Source organism: Camelus ferus, chromosome 14 (assembly GCF_009834535.1).
Source record: "Camelus ferus isolate YT-003-E chromosome 14, BCGSAC_Cfer_1.0, whole genome shotgun sequence".
Lineage (NCBI taxonomy): Eukaryota > Metazoa > Chordata > Mammalia > Artiodactyla > Camelidae > Camelus > Camelus ferus.
The window spans coordinates 7,526,421-7,553,705 of NC_045709.1; the positions used below are offsets into that span (position 1 = coordinate 7,526,421).

Genomic DNA, 27,285 nt, shown 5'->3' on the forward strand with positions numbered 1-27,285 from the left:
TGTGCTCTCCCGAGTTAGGGACCCGCGTGGGCGGTCCGGCCTTGCGGCGCCTGGAGAGCTGGGGTGTGCCGGGCCGCTGCGCCCGCGAGTGCGCGTGTCTCCGGCTCCCTACCCCGCGGCTGCCGCGCCGGGGAAGTGACCGCGGGGCTGGAGCTTGCGGGCGCGCCGCGTTCGCGCAGTGGAAGCGGGAGGTTTCAGGCGGCCACGGCCGCTTCCTGGGCCCCGCGCGGGGGCTGGGGACCCGGGCGCCGCGTCTGCGCCTCCGGCCCGGGCAAGCCCTCTTTGCGTCGAGGCCCTGCTGGGTAAACCCAGACAAAGGTGGCGCGCCCTCCGCCGACCCGTGGGCATCGGCGCGGTGCCGCGAGGCCCCCTCGGCGACATCGCCGACCGATCCGACAACTTGGTGCCGACTGCGAGGAGGTGCCGAGGTTTTCTCTTCCTGCGCCTGTGCGAGGAAGGAGCCGTTCTGATGGTCGCGAATCCGAATCGCAGCCGCTTCGCAAGGCGGTCTCCCTGGTTCCTAGCCTCTAGCCAACCGCCCACGCCGTTTGGTTCCAACCATCGAGGCCACCTAGTTCTCAGTAACCCGATCTTTGCGGGGGCCCTGGAAGGGACGGCATGGCATATTTTTTTGAAGAGTAATTAAAGTGAGCCGGTTTTCCTCTGTGAGCCCGACAAGTTGTAACTCGCGCCAAAGAGCATACAGCGTTTTCAAGTTATGTCATGTGTTGACATATTTCTGAGACGTCTGCTTTCACTTTGGTAGCTGGAGTTACTGGAGCGGGATCTATAAACAGGAAGGAGGGTGGTGGAACGCGATTCGGGCCTTGGGATCCCTACGGAACTGACTCGGTTCCCGACCGTCCGGTTTCAGCTCCTTGGGGGAAGGTTTGTATCTTGGCAAGCGCCCTGCATTTCCCAGAGCAATGGGCGCCCCATTTTGGAACCACCGCCAAGACCTCCAGGCTGTCATCACATTACCAGCCGAGTGTCAGACCCCTTGGATCCTGGATGGCTTGACTGTCAGCTCCAGATCTCCTGCGGGAAGAGGGGTGGGGGAGGGAGCAAACGGTTGCTTTTGGAGCTAGGTTTCCTGTGCTCCTCCCCCTTAATTGAATACTCATTTATTAAGAGTCCTAATGAACATTTTGACAGAGCTCTGAGTTCACCGGAGGCAAAAAGGGCTCTTCAGGGTCATTAAACTTTGTAATTTGGATTCAGGGGTAGTCAGGAATGGGCAAAAAGGAGGGAATTTCCAGAGCTGAGCTGTCAACAGCTGGGGAGTCTCTTGATAGGACCTCTTAGTTGCATTTTCTCAACTAAAGTTATTCCAAGAATGGCTTGAATCATTAACTTAAAAAAAATTCCATTGTTAAGTTCTTCCCTTTTGCCATAGAGCCATGAGCTATGGGAGGGTTGGACATGACTGCAAAAATGGAGCTGGCATGACCAATAGTAGTATGTGTTTGTACATTGGCTGGGGTGTGCGTTCACAGTTGTTCCTCTGCTTCCGTTATTTTTTTTTTCCCTCTGCTTCAGTTATGCTGACGTTTATTTCCAAAGATGAGTGAACTTGATGTGTCTGCTCTGCTGGCATTTCTTTGAGAAGACAGGTGCTTTGAAAAGCAGAGACCACCTCTTTCAGTTAAGACCTTACCATGTGGGGCATGTGTGGCAATGCTTTAAAAAGATTCCTGTTCTCCTGTCTTGCTTGTTTATGGCGAGCTTTGGTTGTGAATTCTGCAAGTTTGTAATTACGAACCTCACTTGCATATGTCTGATGCTCAGAAAATTCTAACTGGTGAAAACTTGTAGACTTAAGGTTTACCTGTCAAAAAGGCAATATTAATTATGGGAGGGGGAATGGCATGAAAGTTTGTAGAAAGTTAGGGCAACACTGATAAAGAGTATTCAGTATAGAGTTATTTTTCCTGAATGAAGTTTCAGTATGCAAATATGTTAAAGAATTGCTTTTGTAAAACATCTTTGCCTCAGGTCAAAGCTGAGTGTAAACCAAATGCATTCTGCCCTCTGTTCTAAAGAAATATTTATTGAGCACAGTTCCTTATTTGGAAGAGCAAAACTCAATATAAAGCAAGAGTTAAAATTATGTCCAGTTTGCACAGTGTTGACATTTCCTGCGTATAAAGAGTTCTAGTAGAGCAGAGAGTATGAGTAATAACATATACAATAAAGATGGTCGTTTCTCCTGGGTTAATATTAGTTTACAGAACATCTCTTCAAATCAGAAGGGCACTGGAGATCCTTAAAGACCTAAGATGTAAAGTGGACTTTTTCATAAATTGTAAGACAGGGAGTGACACAGAAAGCTTCTTCTCACTGTGTAGTTGTATAACACAGGCCATTTGGTTTAGGTCTTGTAAAAATAACTCTTATGGCTGCCGCCTAAAGCAGAAGTGCGCTCTTGGGCAGCGTAGCTTATCTGAACTGAGCTGAAAACCAAGATGTAAATACAGAAATATAGAGGCCCTGGGCCACTCAGTAGGTGTCTAAGCTCTGTCAATCTAGTGCATACACATTTTTCATAGGGAAAAATAACCTTTCAGGCCCTCCCCCTCACTTTGAGCCTACTGGTTTACTCGTATTTGAGTCAAAATAGTTTGGTGTCAGGGTCTAGTCTTTTTGCAGGGGAGAAGGGGAAAGAAAGGCTGCTCCACGCAGGTGTGCTGGCACAGTGACACGGGCTGAGTGGGAGAAGCCGAGAGGAAAGAGCCACGATTCGCGCTCGGTGTGTGCTCCTCGCTGGGTTCCGAGTACTTTATCTGCGTTTTCCCTCCCAGTCCTCGCTGAGGCCTCTTCATATCCTCGTAGACGGTCGGGAAGAGTCAAGTAATAGATGCTCAAGATCATCTCCCTACCTAGAGGGTGAACCAGGGCCTGGACCCTGATGGTTTCACTAGAGCGTGTATGTTTTTGCCCATATTCCTGTTAAACAGGGAAGAGGAGGCTGTCTGGAGATTCATTCAGCCAACATTCATTCCGCAGGTACCTGCCAAGCACTGCCAAGTGCCAGGCACTGTTCTTGGCACTGAGGGTACAGCTGTGACCAGCAGAGAATCCCTGTACCCCTTCTTAATGGAGTTTTCATTTTCTTTCGGGGGAGTGGAGTAGGCAGATAAATGAAGAAGTAGATTTTGCAGGATGAGTAGGAAGAGTTATAGTCTCGTTGCACTATCTTTGTTGAGACATACCCATGCTGCCTTGAGGTGGTTTGTAGCAACAACAGTGCAAACGATGACTAGTAATAAATAGTAACTGAGGTGTAAAATTGGGCCGGATAAAAAGATGAACACAAATATGTGCATCAGGAAAGCAGTCTTTTTTTTTTTCCCCTCTTGTGCTGATTTATAAAGTACCGTCATTTGGGGATAAAGAAGTTCAAAAGGGTGTTTGTATGACTGAAACAAAGCAGATTGAAAAGAGGAGTAAGAAGAAGAAAGAATCTGTCTCAGACTATTTGCAGGAGGTCCTAGAATATAAAAAGAAAGCCCTTGGATTTGGTATGCGGAACAGTGTTGAAAGTAGGTCTCATTAAGGAGAGGGCGGAGTGTGTCATTGCCAGTATCTTTTCAAGGTGGCTGGAAGCAGGAAAGGTTATATGGGAAGTAAAGGGCTTGCCCAGGCAGGAATATAGAAATGCAGCAGGAAAAATACTCATTGCGGTCCTATATGTGCCAATGCGGGCTGCTGTAGGAAATGCAAAATGTAAGCCAGGACAGGCGTGCGTGAGACACGAAGTGACAGGTCCAGGAAGACACGGGAGCCTCAAGGCAGGTCAAGGTGAGATGCCAATAGCATAGATAGATATTGTCTGCAAAATTCAGAGGAAAAGTCCATTTCAGTTGAAGTGATTAGGAAAGACTTTTATAGCAGAGGTGGAATTTGGGTCAGGTTTTGTAGGGTGGCTAAGGTTTTGGATGGGAATGCCCATGAACATTCTGTGGTTGGAAAGATGGCTTGAATGTGTGGAGTGGGAGCCTGACAGCCTAAGATCTGCTGTGAATAAAACAGGAAGAGAGGCCATTTGAGCCTGTGCCCTGGTCATATCCTCCCACCCCGCTGTTGCCATGTGATGGGGTAACAGAGTATAGGACTCTCAGGGCTCTTTGAGAATACTGGGGATGGTTGAGGTTTGCGATACGCCTGTGGGACTAATGCCCTAGTCGGTCTGAGATACCTCTCTCAAATGTGCACAGATGCAAAGAGTCTTCTCTGAGATTTGCAGGTAGGCTTATCTGCTGAAGCCTGACTTCCCGCGTCCCAACACCATCCTAATCCTCTATCAGCCGAGTGCTTGGGATATTAGCACTCTTTAGGCATTGGGATGTGCATAGGACTTGACGAAATCTATTTATTCTCCAAGACAATTCCGTAATTTCGGTTCTAAAGACTTTTCTTTGCAAATATAATGAGACTTGAAATCACATGTGCTTTCTTAGAACATATGTTCTTTTATAGTTCTGTCTAGTTTCAAATTATGTTGCTGCCGTTGAATTAAATTTATTAGTGATTGTTGTAATGATCGTTTATTGTGATAGTCACTGCCATTTAAATGTCTATTCATTACATGTATTCTAACTACTTCTCTGTTCATAAACAATGAGTCATACCCTTTTCCTTCCTATTATTATTTTTTCTTGTTGACCAATTTCTTCCTTGTTAAGGTGTCGAGGACTTATAGTAAAAGATGTTAGAACTGCTAAGACTCTGTATATATGGTGGCTCTGAACCATGTCCAGATGTGCTCTTCCACGTTTCTGTGTGTGACAGAAATGATCTCCACAGAACATACTTCTATTCTCATTGCTTGCATTATAGGATGCTCTTTATTATAAAGACAGGAACACGTTATTTATGTTTCCAGAATAATAGCAGATAACCATAGGCCACAAAGCCTCTGGGAATTTTTGATCTGTGCCAGTTTATAAAGGTCAGCCCGAGGTTTGACCTGCATCATGGAAAGGATTCCGCTGGATAGTCTGTCAGTCCTTGCGACATCTTACCTGATTTTTGGTGAGTGTATGTTATTAGGTAAAAGTTGGGCACACCCCACTGTTTTAAATTTTTTATATAAAATTATTGACTAAGAATTTTTTGGGAGGTGTTTTGTGGCAAACTTGAATGTTTCATGCTGTGGTTTAGCAATTGTTTGGTGGAAGCATTTTTTAAAAAAAATTTTTTTATCTTTTTCTTTTTTTTTACTGAGTTATAGTCAGTTTACAATGCTTTGTCAATTTCCAGTGTAGAGCACAATTTTTCAGTCATACACAAATACCCATATTTTCATTCTCACATTCTATCTCACTGTGAGCTACCACAAGATCTTGTATATATTTCCCTGTGCTATACAGTACAAACCTGTTTATCTATTCTATATATACCTGTCAGTATCTACAAATTTCAAACTCCCATTCTGTCCCTTCTCACCCCTCTCCCATGTCTTTGTCTGATTACTTCACTTAATGTGATAATCTCTGGGTCCATTGATCCATGTGTTTGGTGGAAGCATTTAAAAGGTCTTGAAATCCATGTCGGTGTTGATCAGTGCAGAGGTCAATTTCCTTTTGCTCGTGCTGTCCTGCTGGTGTGACCAAAGGCTTTTTCTATCCTGTTACTCAACTTCATCATTACTTATTTAAACATAAGTTGTTTCCTTCTTTTCTGTGTACTTTTCTATTTTTCCCCTTTTTCGTATAACTTAGAGGAAATCTAGAGGCTTCTGTTATTGCTACTATTTTTTTTTTTTTGGTGGCATGAAAGTTTTTTGCCCCAGAATTTTCAGTTGTTATGCTATTTCAGATAAATTTTTGTGTGGGGGATGTGAATTGTTTAACTGAAAAGGAAGAGGAAAGAAAGAGGAGGAAAAAAAAAGAAGGAAGGAAAGAAAGAAAGAAAGAAGTGAGAAAGAAAAGAAAAAAGGCAGGATTCCATGTAAGCCTTAGTTCAGGAAAGCGAGTTCTGCCAATACAGACGCAAGCTTGAAGCACGTCTGTGTTTTCTTCATCTTAATTTAAGAATTCAGTAGTATTGCTTCCATATTCTGTAGTAAGAAGTCATACATTTGGACACCATCTGTTCCCACAGAGTAATTCAAAAAATCAAGCGAGATTGTTTACATGAACAGAAAGTTGAGGAACTGTGAGAATTTGGCTTCTCTCGCTCACTGCAGCAATGAGGTGGAAGGGAATGCCTTTATCGTTGGGTTTCTGTGTATGTTCAGACTTTTCCCCATTTATATCCTCCTTTACTGGCCGTACAAGGACGAACATTGGGTGGGGGGAAAAACAGAGGGGAACAGTGTTTGATCTGCATAACAGTTTTTTCTTGCTTGGTGAAAAATGATTGCTTCTGTGTTAATAGGAGGTTGATAAAGAGCTGACTTAACTCATGGTACCTGAGACTCTTCCGGGATGTTTGAAGTCACCGGGGTCAAGCTGTACAATTTTGGAATCTTCCTTGGTACTCGCTGCTTTCTTCCTTCTGCTGTGTTTCCTGAGTCTCTTTGCTGGAGGGGGCCCTAAGACCACGTGACTCGAAACAGAGCCTGGAGTCCTCCAGTGGCTCAGTGAGCCTTGAATTTCCCCTTCTGTATTCTCCCCAGATGGGCAGAGAGAGGCTTCATCTTAATTTTCTTAATCCTCTGGCTTCTCCTGTGGCCTCAGCTTTTGACAGCTGACCCCTGCTGTGCAGGCTGCGGAGTTTTGCTTCCCAGTGTGTTCCTCTGATGTTCTTTCCTGTTGTTTGATGCTGAGACGTACAGTGTTACGAGTCGCCTCAATACATCTGACCTGGTTCCGTCAGCTTCGCTCTGATTTGACGCACTTTTTCTCTGCAGGCGACAGTGACAAGTTCAAAGATAGCATCACCCGCAGACTGCCTGTCCTGGCCTTCCTTTAGATTGCCTTCATTTTGCTTTTCCAGGTCATTTCCCTCCCTTCGCCCTCCTCCCTGCCCTGGAAGAGTGTATTTAACCCCATTCGCATTGCACCCAGTCCCAGGCCTGCTCAAGACACACAGCCTCCCCGCCTGCCCTTCCTTGTAGATCTGAGCATCGAAGCAGGCATAGCCTTGAGGTACTTGAGCCTTATTTCCTTATGGCATTTTTTGTTAATTATTGCCTTCCTCTTTGGTACTTTCCCCGTGTGTAAGCTTTTCCTCTGCTGGCCTGTGAGGTCTGGCTAGGCAGGGTTTTTCCTTATTTTCATCCATACCCTCCATGCCTGTCACAGAAAGTGCTAGACTAACATCAGTGCACCGTTCCGTCTCCTGTTTGCTACTCACAGTCTTCTCTCTCTTTTTTAAATTGAAGTATAGTCGGTTTACAATGTTGTGTTAATTTCTGGTGTATAGCATAGTGATTCAGTTATGGATATTATATTCCTTTTCATATTCTTTTTCATTATAGGCTATTACAAGGTATTGAATATAGTTCCCTGTGCTATACAGTAGGACTTTGTTGTTTATCTATTTTATATATAGTAGTATCTGCAAATCCCAAACTCCCAATTTATCCCTTCACCCCCACTTCCCCCTGGTAACCATAAATTTGTTGTCCACGTCTGTGAGTCTGTTTTGTAAATCAATTCATTTGTGTCTTTTTTTTAGATTTCACATGTAAGTGATATCATATGGTATTTTCCTTTCTCTGTCTGACTGACTTCACTTAGTATGGCAATTTCCAGGTCCATCCATGTTTCTGCAGATGCCATTATTTTATTCTTGTTCATGGCTGAGTAATATTCCATTGTACAAACTTACCACACACAACTTCTTTATCCAGTCATCTGGACATTTAGGTTGCTTCCACATCTTGGCTATGGTAAATAGTCTCACTGCCCTCTCTTAGTCCCTACACTTTGAATCCATCATCTCGGATCTGTGGTGGTGCTGTCCCCTACTTGTGCATGGTCTGCCGATCTGCTGCCATTGTTTTTGGTGCTGACCTTATTTTTTACCCACACGGCATCTTTTTGCTTCTCAGTATCGCCCACTGTATTAGTTGGCTCAGGTTGCCGTAACAAAATGCCACAGACTCGGGGCCTTAAACAACAGAAAACTATGTTCTCGCAGTTCTGGAGGCTGAGAGTGCAGAGTCAAGGTGTCAGCAAGGCTGGTTTCTCCCGAAGCATCTCTCCTTGGCTTTTGTAGACGGCCGCCTTTTCCCAGTGTGTTCATATGGCCTTTCCTCTGTGTGCCAACATCCTTGGGGTCTCTTTGCGGGAGCAGATTTCCTTTTTTTGTAAAGATACCAGTCTCATTGAATTAGGGTCCATCGATAAGAGCTCATTTAGCACTTTTAAAGGCCCCGTCTCCAAATAAATCACATTCTGAGGGGCTGGGGGCTAGGGCTTTACTGCCTGAATATAGGGGGATGTAATTCAGCCCAGCACGCACTCACCCCTGGTGTGGCTGGTAGCTGACTACAGCCCTTCCCTCAGCCTGGGTAAAGTGACTTTGTGCCTCTGCAAGGCTGCCCTTCCACGAGGCCCGGACCAAGCCTTTCTTGTTCACCAGCCCATCCCCAAGGTCCAGCACAAAGCCACATGGATCTGCCTGGGCCTGAGGCAGACCTTCAATAAATGCTACGAGCACAGGAGTGTGCTGTGCAAAGGGGAAGGGGCCCATTCACGCTTAAAGAGTGGGTGACTCTGGCTTGTGTGGACCCCCCTCCAGCCCACCCTCTCTCCCAAATTTAGAATTTTCTTTCTGGTGGTTGGTGGGTTCCTAGAGTTATTCTTTCTCAACAGTAGTAAAAGATAATGTTGCTTTCTTCAACATTTGCAAGTGTTTGATAAGCCGAGTTGCAGCCGAAGGTCAAGTGAGTTGTCATGACTTCTGAAGGGGATGGGTGGGGGTTTTATGATGTTAAATATTGCTTGAAATTGACAAGTAAAGTAAAAGTAAAGTTTTTGAGAACCTATCATGTGTAGGAGCTGTGGATGATTAAAAAAAATAGAGATACAGTCCCACCTACGTACTTTGCAGAATTGCGTAAGGATTAAAGAAATAACATATTTTTAAGTACTATCCATGAATAGTATTCTCATCAACTAGTGTCATTTCCAGCTAAAGCCTTCCAGCCCTTAGCCAGAGGGACTTTCTTCCCTCTTGTGTAGCTTAGAGGTTAAAAATCAGCTCTCTTGAGCCCCAAAGACCTGGGTCCAAATCTTGGCTTTGTCATTATAAACTTTGTCACTCTGACCAAATCACTTAAAACCCTGACTATCAGTTCCTGTAAACTGATGCCACCTGTAAAATGGGAACAATGCGTACTTAGTAGAGTGGTGAGGACAATGATTATAACAACAATAGATAACGTTAGCAAGTGCTTTCTCTGAGCCAGGCACTGCTCCAAGTGCTTTATATGTAAATATATGTATTAAGTGTATGTCACATATGCATGACTTCATTTAATTCTTGCTAAGTGTTCTGTTCTATCTGTAGCAGAAGCTCATAACTCGTAACTCCTTCAGCTGTTGTCTAGGTACCACCCAACCTCCTGTATCTGGTTGAAATTCATCTGCCTCTGAAATGCCTTTCGTGACCATTGTAGCCTGAAGAGGGATTTGAGATCTCTGGAAACCACCCATTCACATCTCTCCCTCATTTAATAGCTGAGGACACTGAGGCTCAGAGAGCTTAAGCCATTTGACCAAGGTCACACAGAGGAGGGTGGTCTCCTCCCAGCGGAGGGCTGTTTCCCTGGAGCCAGGAGGCCACCTTGGATGAATGGAAGGCCTCCCTCCCGCCAGAGAGTTCTCAGGTCAGCCCCACCCAGACCAGCCATGAGAAAGTTCCCTAAATGAAAAAGTACTGGGAAACCTTTAATAGCATGTGGTCCAAAGCTGGGGAGAATAAGAAAGAAAACTAAGAGTGGTTACAGATTAAATGTGTCAGCTCAGTATTTTACTGTGTGTGGTTTGGAGGACATGTGTGGGCTCCATGAAAACTGGGTCTCAAATACTATAAGGCTTGTTGGGCGGCCCCACCCAGACTCACAGACAGCCACCTGTCTCAGAACTTGGACTATGTGTTCCTGTGGAAATAAAGCAGTACGTGGTGGTCTGGTTCTCCTGCAAGCAGAGGTGGGCCTTCGTGTTAAGGGTGTGTGTTTGGGGGAACGCAGCCTCCGTTCTGACATGGGATTCTGAATCTGGGGGTCGTGGCATCAGGCTGCGAAGCTCCTGCCTGTTGGGGATAACTCTCTCCCCTTCAGCCTTTCCGCCCTAAAGTCAGAAAGTGCCCCTCCCTTCCAGGCCTCTTGATCGGTGGGTCCAGCACACTGTGGTGTGGGGACCAAGGGTTGGCTGAAGTCGGGGAGTCGGCTCTGGGACCCGGGGAGGAGCTGGCTCAGGAGATGCCGCCTGAGGGAGACTGGCGGGGACTGATACACCTCTCTACCTAGTTGTTTGAAGCAAATTGCTGAGTCTTTCTGAACTCTGAACTTCACGTTCGTAATTTAATAGTAAAAATGCTCTTTCCCCCTCGAGGTTGGGTGATGAGGTGAGAGACAGTGCCCAGAGCAGAGTTCGGGGCGGCACCGGGTGGGTGACCCATAAATGTCCCTCGCCTTCCTAGATTCTCATGGTGTCGGGCTCATAGTTTTCCTCGGTGAAATAAGTAATGAGAATGTGTCAGCTTATTATCGGTGTGGTGGGTGGGAGCACACGGGGCTGGGTCTCAGTCCTGATTTCACCAGGACATGGCTGGTACTTAACCTCCCTGCGCCTCCCCGTCCTCATCATGAAATGAGGGGTGATAATCATAGAATTCTCGTGAGGAGGAAATGAATGAATATTTGTGTAAAGTACTGAAGTCAGTGCCCGGCGTTGTTATTTGCCATTATTATTATTATAGGCAGTTATCTTTAGAAAAGAGAGTCAGTCTTATAAGGCAGAAAAAGACTTAATTCCTAGAAATATTGTGACATTCATAAAATGACCTTGATACCTAGAAAGTGCCAGTATACATGCTTTTGGTGTGGGTGAGCATTATTTATATTCTGACAGTCTTTGGACGGTGGTAGAGTAGGTGGTATTCAGTTTTCTGGCTGTAGATACTCAGAGCTAAATTACATGTGAGGAAACCCAGACTAGATGGTGAAATGGTTTTTCCTGCATTACAGGGTGGTAAGTGGTTGAGCCAGGACTGTATCTTCTGAGTTTTTCTGTAATTTCCATTCATTCATCAGTGTAGTAGTGTTCTGAGGTTTAATTTGACTTTACCAGGACCAAGAAATCATGAGGGGACAAGGCTGTTGGGGAAGAGCGAATTCAGGCTTCTCCCAGTGGAGAATAGGGAGTGAATTCTGGGGCAAAGGGTGCTGGGACCAAGGCTTGTTTCTGGCATTGGGATGGAGGGGTTAGGAACAAGGGTGGGGCCTCAGAGGACGGCTTGGAGCAATCTCTCCTCTGCAAGAGTCCTGCTGTGGATTTTAAAAGCTTGTCCAGATGAAAATAAATAAATTGATCACCTTTGGATGCTCTTGGCAAAAAACAATTTGTGAAATCTTTTTATCTTCTTGTCAGCTGCTCTGCAGATGTATAGCAGATACTTCCTCTCTAAGAAGCTAGAACATGTCTACGAGGAGGCAGAGGCTAAAGGATAAATATGTAGATGTAAGCGTCTCTCTTCTTTTGTCGCTGTTTTCCTGGCATCCAGCATTTGTTTTGAACTTTGGTCAGAAGTTCTTTCATCGAAAGCCTGATGGTAGGTTCAGTATCACCCTGATGTTACTGATAAGGGAACGGAAAGGGGGATAGGTTCTGGGTCCAGGGTCCTGCAGGGTGTTTCCTCGTTCAGTCCTCACCACCACCTTGCAAGGTAGATAGCATCCTCTGAGCTGAGGAGAAAACATTGTTAAGCAATCCAAGTATGTTTTAGAGCCAGTAAAGCCAGAGCTAACATTGGAATCAGAGCTCAGGGTTGAAGAAGTGCTTAAGTGTCTTGCCATTGAAGCAGAGCAGAATACGCCACTTTGGCATATTGATTATTTTGAATTAAAGTTACTTAAGAAACAGCCAGTCCAAGGACACTCTGACCCTCCTTTGTCTCCCAGGAAGCAGGAAATAAATCTCCCAGGTGAAAGGTACTCTTCTACCTGAGGGGGAGAAGGCATCCTTATCACCAGAGATAGGGAATTCAGGGCGGAGAAGGCTGTATGAACAAACTTTAATCCTTAACTCTTTTACTACCCCAAGCCCAAACCCCTTTGTCTCGTCAGTTCTTCACAAATTCATTGTTTCTTTGTCTAAAAGATGTGAAATCTGTCTGCTTTGGTCACTTCTTTCAGTATCATATATTTATGAGCTCTTGTATGTAGGAAATTAGACTTTTTCTTCTGTTAATCATCTCACATCCATTTAATTATTAGGCCAGCCAAAGAACCTAAAAAGGAAAAGGGAATTAAGTTTTCTTCCCCGACACTGGGCTCCATTGTAGCCTTACCGCTTATGTAGAGCTGGAGGGATGGACCAGAGGAGATTTTGCAACAAGAATCAAGCCCAGAGCATTTTGACAGGCAGTCCTTGGGGTGACTCAAAGACTGAGGAACTGGATTTCATACTAAAGTAATTTCTCCCATTAGTTGAGAGTGGATTACAGGGGTCCAGATGATGCCTGGGGTGTCCTAGTCCTAATCCTCACCTGTTTCTTGTGGCCAGGTACCAGCTTCATTTCTAAGAACTGTGCTTTCCAGCAATCAACAATTATTAGTTTAAAAAATTCTCCAAGATGTCTATTATTTAAAAATTCAAATGCACATTCAGGTTTTTAGTTTTGGTATAAAATTTTTTTAGCTTTTATAACATGTAACTTAATTGAACTGCCTATTTAAAATTTTACTTGATTTTTATCCCCTCCATTGAGAGATGAATGAATAGCCATTGGGTGAGTGACCAAGTAATTTACTTTCTAGAACATTCTGTGTGTAATACACATGCCTGGATTCTCAGGGTTGTTTTATTAAGTAATAATCATTGAGTTGATGTCTCAAAATGCGTTTTATTTTGTAATGAAGATCCTGCAATAGATTAATTAGTTGCTTTTACAATCTTATAAATGAAATAGCACGGCAGCCCCTTTTGGCTAAAATGGCAGCATGGTTTATGGTGAAATGGCCAAAATTTTTTGTGTTTATGCAAATTGATCTAATTCAAAGGAATCTGTGCAATTGAAGGCAAATAGATCTGTCTTTGTGCAGTTCCCTTGGAGGTGAGGATGATAGTCTCTGCGTGCAATTTAAGGCAATTATGTGTTTTCTCCTGGTCTTTAGAAAACCTGGATAAATCAGAGGTAATTTTACTTGTACCAGTCTTTCCAGTGGCTATAGTCTTGTAATAAACTCTTAGCTGTGGTTTGTTCGAATATTTGCAATTAATGCTTTCTTGTTTCTATGCAGTACCTTAAAGGGTGTCATACCATAACTTTATGAGTGTTGATGTGCCAAAGTCTGATCTGTTTTATGAAATTCAGTTAGCAGCTGTGAAGACTTGCTATTGCTCCCCTCCCCCTACCCCCAAAGCCCTTGGAATCTGTGTGTTAATGAAGACTTGGTATCTCCATATGAAATTTGCACAGTGGGAGTCCCGAGGTAATGTGCCCTGACAGAGCCGTTAATATATGCCTCTTAGGGAGTGAGTGACAAAGACAGGAAGCCCAGCTAAGTGCGCTCACAATCAGCCTGAGTCTTTCTGAAGTCCCTCCATGGTGTCAGTGTGTGCGCTCTCTGTGTCTCAGTGTCTCGGAACCCTCCTCTCAGCTGTCAGCCAGGCAGCCTTGTTTGTAATCTCTTCATACTATGTGGTAGATTGGGTTGGATGAGCTCCATCAATGTCTTTTTTTAATTGAATGAAAGATTCTTTAAATTCTGTAGTGCTTTACAATTTTCAAAAGTTTCACACACACAGAATTTCATATAATTCCATAATAATCCTTTTTTGCCCCACCCCTGTATGGGCCTTTTGTCTCCCCACTGGCAAGCACTATTTTATTCTTTATATCTGTGAATCTGCTTCTTTTTTGTTTTATTCACTTGTTTGTTGTATTTGGTAGATTCTACATATAAGTGATATCATATAGTATTTATTTGTCTTTCTCTGTATGACTTATTTCACTTAGCATAATGCCCTCCAAGTCCATCCATGCTGGTGCTTATGGCAAGATTTCCATCTTTTTTATGGCTGAGTAGTATTCCATTATATATTTATATACCACATCTTCTTTATCCAGTCATCTCAGGCTGCTTCCATGTCTCGGGTTATTGCAAATAGTGCTGCTATGAACATTGGGAGCCCCATCGTCTGTGGGTGAAAGACTTCATCTTTCAAATATACCACTTTGTGTAATTCTATTCCTCAGTCTTTCATTTTTCACAAGCACATTAGGTCACATTGGCCATCACAAGAGGTGCTCTTCTAAGATGCTCCTAAGTAGTGTCAACCTAAGTCCAGGTTTGCTGGGGACAGTCTGGTTTATACCTCTTGCCCTGGTCTGATGAATAATAGTACCTGCATTGAACACATCCTGATTTGGGTGGTAAGTTATATGGTCCCTCTACTCCTGGGACCACAGACACTATGTTTTAAGAATAAACTGAAATGGAGAGGAGTGAAATGACTAGCCTTGGCCCCCCGGCCACTTGGCGTCAGATTGGGTCTAGGATCCCAGCAGTTTATCCTGCTCATCTCTGTCACTGCCCAGTCTTCTGTCCTTTAAAGGAATGACAGGGCGTGGCTGGTTTCTCTTCTCAACTTTCACAGCAAGAAGCCCTCACAGGAAGGTCTTTGGCATTTGTTGTTAATTTTAGTGGGCAAAATACAGCACTCATTTAAAAATTATGAAATATGGCATCTATAGAAAGGAGTCTATACCAAATGTAAGCATGGTTTAAATGATGGTAGTAAAACAGTCATAGGGACAGAGAGCAGACAGGAAGCCGGGGCAGGGTCGGGAGGCGATTGTCCAGGATGTTGGGAACGGCCTGTGTCTTGATGTGATGGTGAATCCACAGGTAAACATGCATTTGTCCTAACTCATCCAACTCCATGCTTAAAACGGGTGCATTTTGTTGTGTATAAGTTGTACCTTAATAAAGTAGACTAAAAATGCCCCTGTGTACCCACTATTCAACTTCAAAAGTAGAACGTTGCTGATACCTTTTTAGCTCTCTGCATGCTGCGTTATCCCAGATTAACAAGCCGTTTTAAAACACAGAATGATTGGGGCTTTATGGCTGAATTCGTGCCTAGTGTTAGAAGACTGGTATTTCTGTCTTAGTGGACAGATTCGTTGATCTTTGTTTTCTTTATTTTGAAACAGCTTGTTAACTGTCTATCTACAGAGTCATTCATAAAACATTCTAATTCTCTTTATGAGGAGCATTTTAGTCTATTGATAGAAAAAACTGAGGCTGAGCCAAGTTTCCTAGCATCACTGAGATGATGTTAGCTGTTGAAGTCCCAGGCCTCAGAGCGTTTGCTGTGCGACCTCCTGGGTGCTGGATGCTTCGCAGACATGATCTCATCCTTCCCCTCGGCCTCTATGAGAGGAGTCATTTACCTTAAATTTTGTCAAGCCACGCGGAGGCTCATGGGTGTTAAGCAGCTTGCCCAGAATGCCCCCGTGGAGAGTGGAGGAGCCAGGGTTTGGACCCCAGCTGCTGGACTCTATAAAGCATTTGCCTTTCCCACCCAGCACTCTGTCATTAGAAAGAACTGCCTTTTACTGGGGAGAGCGGAGCCTTTGGGTTAGGTCCCTGGTTGTCCCCTGGGGCCTGGTACTATGTGGTGCATCACCTGCAAACTTCCTGTGTTCCAGCCCTGACCTGACACCCCCCTGCCCACCTCCTCTGCCACTTGCTGCCTGATCTGGGACCTGGCATCACCCTGCTCACCCACCTCACCCTCCTCACACGCCTGCCTGGCTCCAGCTGCCTTTGTCTTTAGTCCCCATATGTTCCAGGTTAAGTGCCTCTACTTTGCCTTTGATCATGCCTTCCCTTTCGTCTCTGCATTTGCCAAACAGAATAAAGCAATCAAAACAAAAAACAAAACAATCAAAAAATAAAACTCCAGAGCTCCAGTCCCTGTCAGTTATTCCAGTCTCAACACCTGCCTCTGTGTGGTGCCCCCAACCCCCACCTTCCCTTATCCCTTTACCCCATCCCCAACCCCCACTTCTCCCTCCCCCTTCACCTCATCCCCAACCACAACCTCCACCTCTCTCTCCCCTTCCACCCCCATCCCAAAGCACCCATACTCGGACTACCAAGTACATCTTTTACATCTTGTAGTTTTTAGCACAAGTAACCCAGCGTGAAGAGAGGTCAGGTCTGCATCAGATGTCGTTCCCATGTCCTGGAATATGTCCTCCACCTTTGTTTTTATCAGTGGAGTGTTTCTGCTGAGTGTGTTGTGTGCCAAGGGAACAGTTGTTGGTGGTATTTGTAGAAAAGTGTACTGGCATGAGGGCCAGAAGAGTGTGGAGTCTTGAGTGACGGGCACCAGCTCTGCTTCCACACATAGCCCTTTGTGCTCTCTGTAACTGGAGACTTGCTAGTTGTGTGTACTGGGTTTTCTCAAAGTGAGCCATCCCCCAGCGCCGGCTGTGCAGCATCTTAGAAATGTACATGCTGGGCGAGCTCTCCCAGAATGAAGTACCACGGTGCTCACATCACCATGTCTCTGTCACAGGCTTCCATCTCTTGCTTGCTGTTAGCACCCGTGAGGTTGAAAACAGTCATAGCTGTTTAGGCAGTGGACTTGGAGTCCAGCAGATCAAGGTCAAATTCCTGCTCCATCAGTTACTAATTGGGTGACTTGGAGCAATTCATGCATTTTTCTGAGTGCTGATTTTTCATCTGTAAAGTGAAAGTAATAAAACTTATCTCCTGGGGTTGCTGTGATGATTAAAATAACAAATTGTAAGTACATGGCATGTGTGTGTGTGTGTGTGTGTGTGAGAGAGAGAGAGAGAGAGAGAGAGAGAGAGAGAGAGAGAGAGAGAGAGAGAGAGAGAGAATGAGACGTTGGTTGTAGCTGTTTTTTGAACTGTGCTTGCCCCAGAGAGGGAACTATTTTTAGACAGGAGTGATCTGCTCTCTGCTTCCAATCCCCATCCGAGCTGGGGCCTTGCATCTGTCTCTGTCAGTAGTCTGGGAACATAGCCCTTGGCTGATAAAACTGTCTCCCTGTTCCCTTCTGCCAGCCCCCTCGTCCTCTTTGGACCCCACCCCCCTATCCCAGGCAGTGCCTGGGGACTCCCTGCTCTACACAGGGTGTCAGTGGCACCCACCCAGCCTGGAGCTTGCTGCTCGCTGAGAGGAGGACTTGGACTCTCTGCCCCTGGCTGTCTGGTCAGCTGCAGCCCCTCTGAGGCTGTGGTCTCCTGACCATAACGTTTACCATCTTTTTTGAGCCGTCTGGGGACTCAATGCAACACTTCTTTAAGCTCTGTCACTTTAATTTGGGACCTAGCATATGATGTGGCCTCTTGGTAAAGATAAAATGGGAAGGAAAGAGAAAGAGAGAGAATGAAGGGGAGAGAGGGAGAGAGAGAAATCGATGATGCTGGAGAGCAGGGTGATGCAAAGGCCAGTTCTGCTCAGCCATATGAATACCTTAGGGTGATGATTCTTAACAGACAGGGATATAGTTTGGAAAAATATTTATAACCTTTATTTTCATTACATTGACTAAGGAAAAAATGCTCAATAAAATCGTCCCCACTTGGGGGGCAATGCAGGAGACAGAGTCAGAAGGCAGTGTACGGGACATGGGTGAACTGAGGTCGTGAAACCTCACAAGGACTTTAGAAGGCTTTTTAAGTTCTGCATTCACACCTCACACTTTATAAAGTAAAGTGCTGTGTTATTTCTTTCATTCATCCATCCAACAAATATTAATTATCCAGGATGTGTGGACTGCGGATGAGCCGGTCCCTTCCCTCTACTCTTCTCCGTATGTGAGAGAGACAGCGATGCACACAGTGGCTCGAACCTCACTGCCAAGGTCGGGGTTCCTGCTCCTTCACCTCCCGGACTGGTGACCTCGGGCAAGTTACATAACCCCTCTGTGCTCCAGTTTCCTTACCAATGGAAATGATAATAGTACCTATTTCAGAGGGCGTAGGATATGTAAGGCGTCTAGAGCAGTGTCCGGCATGTGAGAAACTGTCATTGTTAGCTATTATTGTTTGTTTCTTATTTACTTGTTTGCTTCTTTCTTGTCATTGTCTCCCTCCATCATCAAATGCTGAGAGAGACCTTGTTTTCCTTTTTCTCTTGGAACTTGTATCCCTAGTTTCCAGGATCCTTAGTCTTGCTCATGGTAGGAGCTTAGTAAATACTTGAGCTGAAGAAATCAATAAGTGAATGGATGAATGAATGAACACCAGGCTCCGGGCTGGCTGCCTCATTTACGCTGGTGAACCAAACGTGGTGCCTCGCTTCTCGGACCTGCCAGTTAGCCTAGTGGAGGGGAAACTAGAGATGTAGAATGACAGATGGGGACAGGGGACATGCTGGCTGAGAACCAGGTGGGGCTATTTTGGATCACATGGTCAGAGGGGAAGTGGCATTTTCAGACCACGTTGCATGGTTGACTGATAAACAGGACATCTTTTCCCCTTAGTCCACTTGAAGACTTAAAATAATTATTTGTGGGTTCCTCCTTCTGCTTTTTAGAGCATTTCCATCTCGATTATTCCTTTTCTTCAGACATGTAAACTATTATGTGCGTGTTCTAAAGTTCTTAAAAGGAACACAAAAAAACTTTAATGATTTAAAAGATTTTTACAGTGTCAACCCATGTAACTTGAAGCTGGTTATGAAACACTCGTTTACTTTTGGTTGCTTGGAATTAGGGTTTTTTTTTTTCTATTTTGGTACATGGGATGTTTATTGGTGTCTCTTCATCTTTCCCTTGTCTGTTTGGATAAATTCAGCCATCAAAATTCTTTTTGAATGCAATAATAGATCCTGCTTAGTCAATCTTCGGATAAGGTTTACATTAAATATTTACAAGTACAGTCTTTTTTAAAAACTTTATTTTTTTTTAAAGTTTTTTGGGGGGCAGTTTTTTTTTTTTTTACTTATTTATTTTTAATGGAGGTGCTGCGGTTTGAACGCTTGTGCACGCTAGGCACGCACGCACTCTACCACTTTACAAATATATTCTTGAATGTAAGAATAGGTTCTTATGGCCAATGGATAGTGAGATTATTAAAAAAAAAATCAAAACCAAACCTGATGGACAAGAACCACCTTTCATTAGGCAGAAGTCCTCATGAGGGTGGACGACTCCTTCGTTTCCTGTCCATTGGGAATGACTGCGACCGTGGGTGGCAGAGAACTGCGAGAAGGGCTGCCTGGGGGCTGCTGCTTCCCCATCATCACCAGCATGAGGGATTATTTTCCCTGCCACAGATCAGTAATTTTATTGTGTGGAGTTTAGGCTCAGCTCTGTACCCCAAACTTTGATGACGATTGCCTACTGTACGGCTTGGTTTCACACAGTCCGTTCATATGGAGAGGAGGGTGCAGTTATCTAAATAAAGAATGGTGCTGGGAAGGGCTTTTCATTTATCTGCTGTGCACGCAGAGGGTTCTCTCTCCAAGGTGAAGGAGACGTTGCTCTGTAGCACAGATTGCAAAACTGAAAATCGCATGTATCTGTTTGGGAAAAGGGTCCGGAGTGATCTCACGCCTATTTGTGAAAATGACCAGGCAGGGACTTTCAGAGCCTTGCACAGGGCTGGTGTTTTCCAGCTTCTTGTGTTGACTAAATATTAGAGAAGTTTCTTCAACCCTGCCCAGGGCCTTGAAAACAGTTGGAGATCAATGTGTGCTCAGGGATCCCTTTAAATGGAATTGAAAGATACAGAACCCATTGCCCAAATTATATTTAGGTACATCATTCTTTCTTTCATTCTTCCTTTCTTTCTACTTGAGTTTTTTCCTGAAATGTCTGCAGGAAACTTATTTTTGGCTGAAATGAGAGAGTGAAGCCGGCTACTGACCCCTTGAGCTCATGACGCTGGTTGGTTGGGGAGTTCAGAGGGGGTGGACATGATTCGCAGAAGTTGAAGGAGGAAAGCCCTGGCAGGGAAGCTACAAAACAGTACCTCATCCAAAAGTAATGAATATTTGACTTGGGGATGCATTTTTATTTTTGGCAGTGGATTTACCTCCCATATTCTGCCTGGACTGACGCTGGAATTAGTCGGCCTTCCCGAAGCACACACTGATTACCACCAAAGAAAGTGGCAGCCCTCAGGCATGCTGGCGACCAGGGGAAAGCCATCTGGATTAGACATTTGCCATAGACCCCATGTTCCTGTAACTTCTCCCTGAGCCAGAGAAACAAGAAACTGCCAGGCACTTTGAGTGATGTTCTCATGCAGGGCAGCATGTTTTAATAATAGTACTTCCTTTATGCAGGCCCGAAATGAGAACATCTTTTTCTTTTTTTTTCCTGTAGGATTCAGGTTGTCAGTGTAAGACTTGTTAGAATTCCCTAGTGAAACGATTTAAATGCCCTTCTGATAACCTGAAGTTATCTGTTGGTGCCCAACTCAACAGAAATAACTGCATTCTTTGTCCTGATTCTCTGTGTATATTTTGAGTCCCAGAAGGGCCCTCACAACATGGTCGTAAGGCTCTGAGTTTTAAATGCTGTCCACCTTCGAGAAGTTGGGGAGCAGGCTGTTTGCTTCTCTTTAGATGTTCTCAACTTGCCCGGCCAGAATTAGAAGCTCTCTCTCTGGTCCCACTGAATTCTGTGTTTCCCCTTTATCATCTACTTTCCTGTGTACCCCTTCTCTGTTTCTTGCTGCCAGCATCCCAGCACAGTGCTAGGCCCATGTTGGCATTTGTGTTAATTTTCTATTGCTTCATAAAAAATTGCCACAAGAAAAAACCTAGTAGCTGAAAACAATATATGTTTATTACCTGCTGGTTTTCCTGGGTCAGGGGTAAAGGCATGCTTTGCTGGGTCCTCTCCTCAAGAGTGTAATCAGGGTGTTGGCTACTCTCATCTGAGGGCTGGGATCTTCTTCCAGGTTCATGAGGTTATTGGCAGGAGTCATAGAACTCATGATGGCTTTTTTCTTTCCTTCTCTTTCTTTCTTTCTTTCTTTCTTTCTTTCTTTCTTTCTTTCTTTCTTTCTTTCTTCCTTTCTTCCTTTCTTCCTTTCTTCCTTTCTTCCTTTCTTCCTTTCTTCCTTTCTTCCTTTCTTTCCTTTCTTTCCTTTCCTTTCTTTCCTTTCTTTTCTTTCTTTTCTTTCTTCTTTCTTTCAAAGAGGGTCCAGGTCTCTTTTTAAAAGGCATTACCTGATTAGGTCAGGCCCACTTGGGATCATCTCCCAGTTGATGAACTCAGAGCTTATGGGGACCTTAATTACTCTGGCAGAATCCCTTTGCTCTAACAGGTAACATAATCCTGGGAGTGCTATCCATCATATTCATGGGTCCCCCCACATTCAAGGGGAGAGGCTTATACAGGGTACAGATCCTATGGGGGCAGATGTCTGGGGACCATCTTAAAGTTCTACCTACCAGGATGGTCAGTAATGTTGAAAGAATAAATGAATGAAATGAATGAACGCTAATAGGTGGCACCACAGCAAGCAGCTTCTCGTCAGATGAGCAATAGGGTACTGCCTTCCCTATTGCAAAATGCAGTTGCAAAGCAGTTTATCACTAGTGTGAGCTGTTTCCTGGAACTAGAAAGGCATAAGTAGAAGAGAAGAAACAGCAAGAAAGGAAGGAAAAGGAGAAGAAGAAGGAAATCATGTTTTGGGCTGATTTCAGGTGGCGATTCTAGGAGTTCCACCCACCTTCCCGGCTGCTGACATTGACCGTTGGTCAGAGACCAAGAGCTGTGTCTCTGCTCACTTGTGCTCCTGGGCATAGCCACTGTGGATGCAGAGGGACGGGGGCCCCCAGTAAAGGGACCCCCCCTTCAATTTTGCTTTTAGTTTCCAGAGATCCAGCCTCTGCCTTTGGCTGAAATTAAAACCTCGTGTGCCTTTCTCTGATCCCTCAAAACCACATGCACATGCGGTACCCCCTTGGCATCCTGCGGCAGTGAGATGCATTAGGTGTGGAATGGAAGCCTTCATTTCCAACCTTCTGGCTGCGGTTGGCTATAAAAAATCAAACTGAGCTGTGGCCGTCTGTGTTTAATTTGGAAGAGCGGAGAGGATGTGTGCTCTGTGGTGCCCACACAGCATAAAAGTCTCCATGACATAATACCACTCAGCCCAGCCTTAGAAGCTTCCCGTGCAGACAATGGCCCTGCTTCCCTGACAGTTCCCAGGCATGGGTGCCACCTTGTGTAAACATGCTGCTTTCAGTGTGTTGCAGAAGCTAAAGCTAAAACACATTAATAGCAGCTGGAGGATCTCATTAAAATCCGGAGGAAAATATGAAGACTGGAGCCTGGTAATGTATAAACAGTGAGAGTCTTTGTCTTCTCTGATGAACAATCGGATGCATTCTGAGTGCTTTTCTTCCTGGTAAAAACCAGCATTTCAGCCGGAAGTAGAAGTTATTCTTCTTTACCATAGCTTATTCCTGTTTTTCAGTTTTCTTTTTTTCCTCCAAAATTAATCCTCCAGACCTTTGGACTCCCTTGGGAAGTGAAGTAGCTCGGTGGCTAGTCCCTGCTAGCTGGTACAGAATCGGCGGTCACTTGGTTGGATTTGGGAACATCTGAATTACGCAGTCAGAAGCTGACGTCCGGAAATGACAGGGAAGCACACTCTGGGGGAGCTCCCTGGGGTGGAGTTGGTGGCATTCTCTTACTCTTATTAATGATTTTAACAGATGGAGCCACACTGCAGCCTCCCAGCTCCGCAGGGGAAAAACCACTAATGCTGATAAAGGCTCCCTCTTTCACGAGGGATGTTGAGACGTTTTCCCCAGTGGGATGAAGGTGGGGCACTTGCCAGGTGCGGGGAAAGGACTGCATTTTCAAGAATTTGTATATAGATCTTGGAATAAAGACCAGATTTGCCAGACGCCTGTTCCTTGGGAACCCAGGTCTGGTTGACTCAGCCGATGCGGGAGTGGCATCATGTGCTCTCCAGCAGCGTCTAAGCATGGGCAGGTTTGCAGCCTGGGTCACCACCTCTGTGAACCTGCAAAGCACAGCCTGACTCTGGCTCTGACTCTCAGCCATCATCACTTTCACTCATCAGAGAAATAGTAATCACATCACCATGGAAAGTGGACTGACTGTCCACGTGGCTTCTTAGAACTCCACGGAAGGAGATGTCAGTCTCAGGTGAATTGATACACCCCTGTGTCTTTTTGCCGATGATTATTTTTTTCTTTGTAACAGTTTTTCCATATATGCCCACTTTTAGCTGCTGGGAAAGGAGATTGTTTTTCCTGGTATGTTTTTCCTGGTATGAATCCCTTTTTCGAGTTGAATAGAGGGTGTGGTCGGCTCCTTGTCGGGGGTTTATCACTATTGATCTAATAATGTGAACAATAAAGAGGGAAGAACAGCTCCATAATCACAATGAAGCTAATGATCTTTTCTTCCCTAAATTACCTTTTCACCACCTTCGTATGTTTCAGAGTTAATTTTTCTGTAGACTCATCGGAAGGCAGCAGCCTGCTTTGTACCTAAGCAATGTGAACACTGAGATAATTGTCAGTTAAAAAAAATCTGGTTTCAGAAGCATCTGTCCAATTGTTCATCATCTGGCAGCTTAAAATGAGGAAGCAATGAGGGGCTTGATCTCGAGACGCTTGGTGTTGTAACATTGTTAAGCTTGTGGGGTTTCAGAGTAATTTGAGAATACTTGCAGCCTGTACCTCGCAAGGCAGGTCCAGAAAGTGGCTTCATGAAGGAGTGAAACCTCTCAGACAAGCGGGATGGGCTGGGGAAGCTCCCGGAGCATTTTGGCATGAACATTTGTTTTGAGTTTCGGGCTCAAGGCCTTTTTATAGCATTTGCTCGTCTTCCAACGCACCCCCCCCCAACTGCCTCCAATTTTTAAAAACTTCAGTCCCACGTAATCAGATATTCTTATTTGATTGTGAGCTGGCTCTGGAGAAGCTACATAGAACTATTTTCAATCAAGAAGGAGTTTTAAAACTAATTCTATCACTTGTCATCAAATTATAAGCTGACTATAGGCTGCATCTAAAGTTCTAAACTAGTAAAAAGAGCTTCAGTTACTTTACTCTTTCTTATAGGGCCCTTCTCTTCTCACCTCCTTACGAGAATCATGTGTTTTTTAGAATGAGGATATGAAATTATTCAAAGTGTGATTTGCAATTTGCATCCTACACAACAGTTGAAACAACAATAGCAAAACTGCTAAGAAAAAAGGAACCCGTGTCTCCTTGTAATGCCAGTGTTCGGGGTGGGTGCACACTGCTTCCTCTTCCGGGGGCACTGACATTGGAACTGAGGGCTTTTTGATCTGGGACGAATCTGTAAGGTTGGTAAAGTACCTATTAATTCACACTTTAAAGCAGGGCTTGTTAGATGAACTAGTTTGTGAGACCAGAAGGAAAGTCCCTTCTGTTTTTGCTATGATTGATCCTACGCTGTGGTTAATTAGTGCTGACAAAGCCTACTGCCACCTGTCTGGCCTTTCTGATATGCAGTGGACCAAGATGGAAAAGCCTCAGTCTGTTGCAGTGATATCACAAAAGATGGACGTCCTGGGACCAAGTTCTTTTTACCCAAGAGGAGCAGAGCACAAGCGGGACTGGTAAACATTCTATAGTTTTCGGTGCTGGTTGGTTCTGATGAAGCTCTCGGAAAGGGAAAGTATACACAAGGGCTGCCTCTAGGCCTCTATTTTTATTATCATGAATAGTAGCAGCAGCAGGGTTTTCATGGCACCTGGGATATCGTAGTGTAGCTGGAGCTCCTCCTTGTGTTATGGGTGCATCACTCATAAGCGTCTACACCACTTCACCAGTAGGTCTAGCATGGCCTCTGCTTAACGAAACAAAGGAAAACACAGCCCCTGTGGCCCTGTGGTACCAAAAAGTGGGTTCATGTGTCCTCTCCCTCCCGACATTTGGGACCTTGCAGGTGGGGTTCTGTGTGTCCTTATTCTTTCATTGCCTCCGGGAACCTCACGGCAGCTGGAGAGCTTTGGCCTCCTGTCTCTCATCCCAGGCGCCCAACCTCTGTGGGCTCAGTGGAATATAGTGTTGACTGTGTCTGAAGCCTCTGAGGAAGAGGCTTCACGTGAGGCAGGGTGGGAAGGCCAGGGACAGAAATGAAGGCAAAACACCAGTAACAACACAGCACACGGGAGTGAGGAGCTGGAGCAAAGGAAACGGGCACAAAGGATTTGGGGATGGGAATTGAGAGCCAGGACAGTAAGACTCCCCAGCATGCACTGAACATGTACCACGTGCCAGGTGAAGTTCCAGGCACCGGAGGTGTGCTATTTCATCTCGGACTCACGAGACTCGTAAAAGGCTGTCATTACCATCCTCATATAAGGTATGAAGACTCTGAAGCACAAAAGGAAGTCATTTTTTCAGTTGTGAAGTAGCCCTTTCAGGGATTAAACTTCAGCACTTTGACTCTGGTTTATGCCTTAACTGTTAAACTGGACTGAATGAAGGATGGGACCTTCAGATTATTCCACCTACCCCAGCCCCACCCCTGCATTAGTATTCCATCTTTTCAAGGCCACGTACTCCAGTTCTGTTTTCCAGTCCTTTCCATAACGGATTGCCCTCCCTTTATATAATTGAAAAGAAATTTAAAAATCGTGTGAAGACAATGAAAGGCATAGCTAAAAGCTGCTCATCCCATGGGAAGCTGGCAGTTTTAAAAACCAGAGTGCATTTTAAGAGACAAAATTCCCTTATTATCAGATTTTTCCACCAATGGGAAAACAGCTGTTGCTCCCATATTTTTTTGCTGTCTTGTCCTTCCAAAGGCTGAGACCAGTAAGAGACTCTCTGTGGTTGCTTTGAGTTCCTTTGGATGTTTTAATGGGATGAGCCTGTTGCTGGTTGATGGCATTAAACCCCAGGCACTGCCAAGCACTCCAGAGTAAAGACTCTTACCCCAACTCTTACAATACCTTGCACCACGAAGACTCGCTCTCTCAGAAAGAAAACAAATGGCAGTTCCATTCAGCCAAGGGTGGGACCATAACACATTTCTCAAAAATGTATTCCCAAGCCAGAGACCGTCCAGTGTCTGTACACTGCAATCTCAAGGACTGTTCTGCCACAGATTCTCCAGGGACTGATCTTAATCATTTTATCTTTTAAAGCTTTATCAGTTCTCATGTTAAATGTTTAATTTGACAGCTACAGAGACAAATCAATTCGAGCTTCCCCCTTTTTTTTTAAAGGTTTCTGTGAACTTTGCTATAATCTCATGCCCAGTCTTCAGTCAACCATGTTGAAAGCACGAATATTCTGTTATTTTCTGGGTGCTGTAGAAATATAGCTGGTGAAAATCTGGCCAAATTAGGAAGACTGAGGTTCTTTGCCACAAGACATTTTCTTTGCCACATGAAGTCCGTGGCCTCAGTCATGCCCGGGAGGTCTTGGTTGGGAGTAGGGTGGTGTAGTTTTGTCCTCCTTCTAGTCTTCTGCTCTTGAACTCAGAAGCCACACCATGAACTTTTGGCTCAAAAAGATGTCTTCAGATTCCTGACCATATTTGTGAATATCAGTATTCACTCTGGGCAGGATATATCGCTTTTAGGTTTCTAGGCAGTTGAAAAGAACCATATCCCCTACGTTTCATTTCTATTTAATAGAATATATGTTAGTGATGTGATTTGATTTGACCAGATTACTACAAACTTTTGACCTTAATTATTGATTTGTGTTTTTGTTAGCGTTTCAACAAAGGTTTTTTTTTGTTTTGTTTTAATTTTAATTTTTTTTTTAGCCACCTGGATTTTAAACTCCATGAAGTTAAGAAACTCATTTTTCACATATGTTTTCCCTTCATAGGGAAGACTGTTTTTTAGGTATTTTTTAGAGATGATGTGGGTAGTGGTTAAGGACATGAGCTCTGAAGCTTGCTTGCTTTATACAGATGCTGGTCTGGCTGTTTGCAAGCTGTGTGGCCTTCGGCAAGTTCCTTAATCTCTCTGGGCCCTATTTTCCTGTTCCGCAAAATAAGGATGACAAAGGGATGCTGGGAGAGTTCAGTGAGATGAGCCACCCAACTGTGCCTGACAATCAGGCAGCATTCAATACATGGGAACTAACATGTTTCTATTCATGATATTTTATAGCTTTTTAATAGTAAA

The 27,285-nt window shown here is 44.6% G+C and overlaps 1 protein-coding gene and 1 long non-coding RNA gene across 4 annotated transcripts in view; both read left to right on the forward strand.

The window, feature by feature from the left end:
- LOC116668528 lies at positions 1-26,825 on the forward strand. The gene is made up of 3 exons (XR_004325641.1): positions 1-13; positions 14,487-14,490; positions 23,461-26,825. It is a non-coding gene; the product is annotated as an uncharacterized LOC116668528 (long non-coding RNA).
- Positions 1-27,285, forward strand: part of LRCH1 (leucine rich repeats and calponin homology domain containing 1) — a 169,822-nt gene that overhangs the window by 660 nt on the left and 141,877 nt on the right. The window contains exon 1 of one of the 3 annotated variants that reach the window (XM_032496142.1): positions 649-888. The exons of the other annotated variants lie outside the window; for them this stretch is intronic. The gene's annotated coding sequence lies outside the window, so the exon portion shown is untranslated. Of the gene's footprint in view, positions 1-648; positions 889-27,285 lie in introns of those variants that run through there. 3 annotated transcript variants of the gene reach the window in all.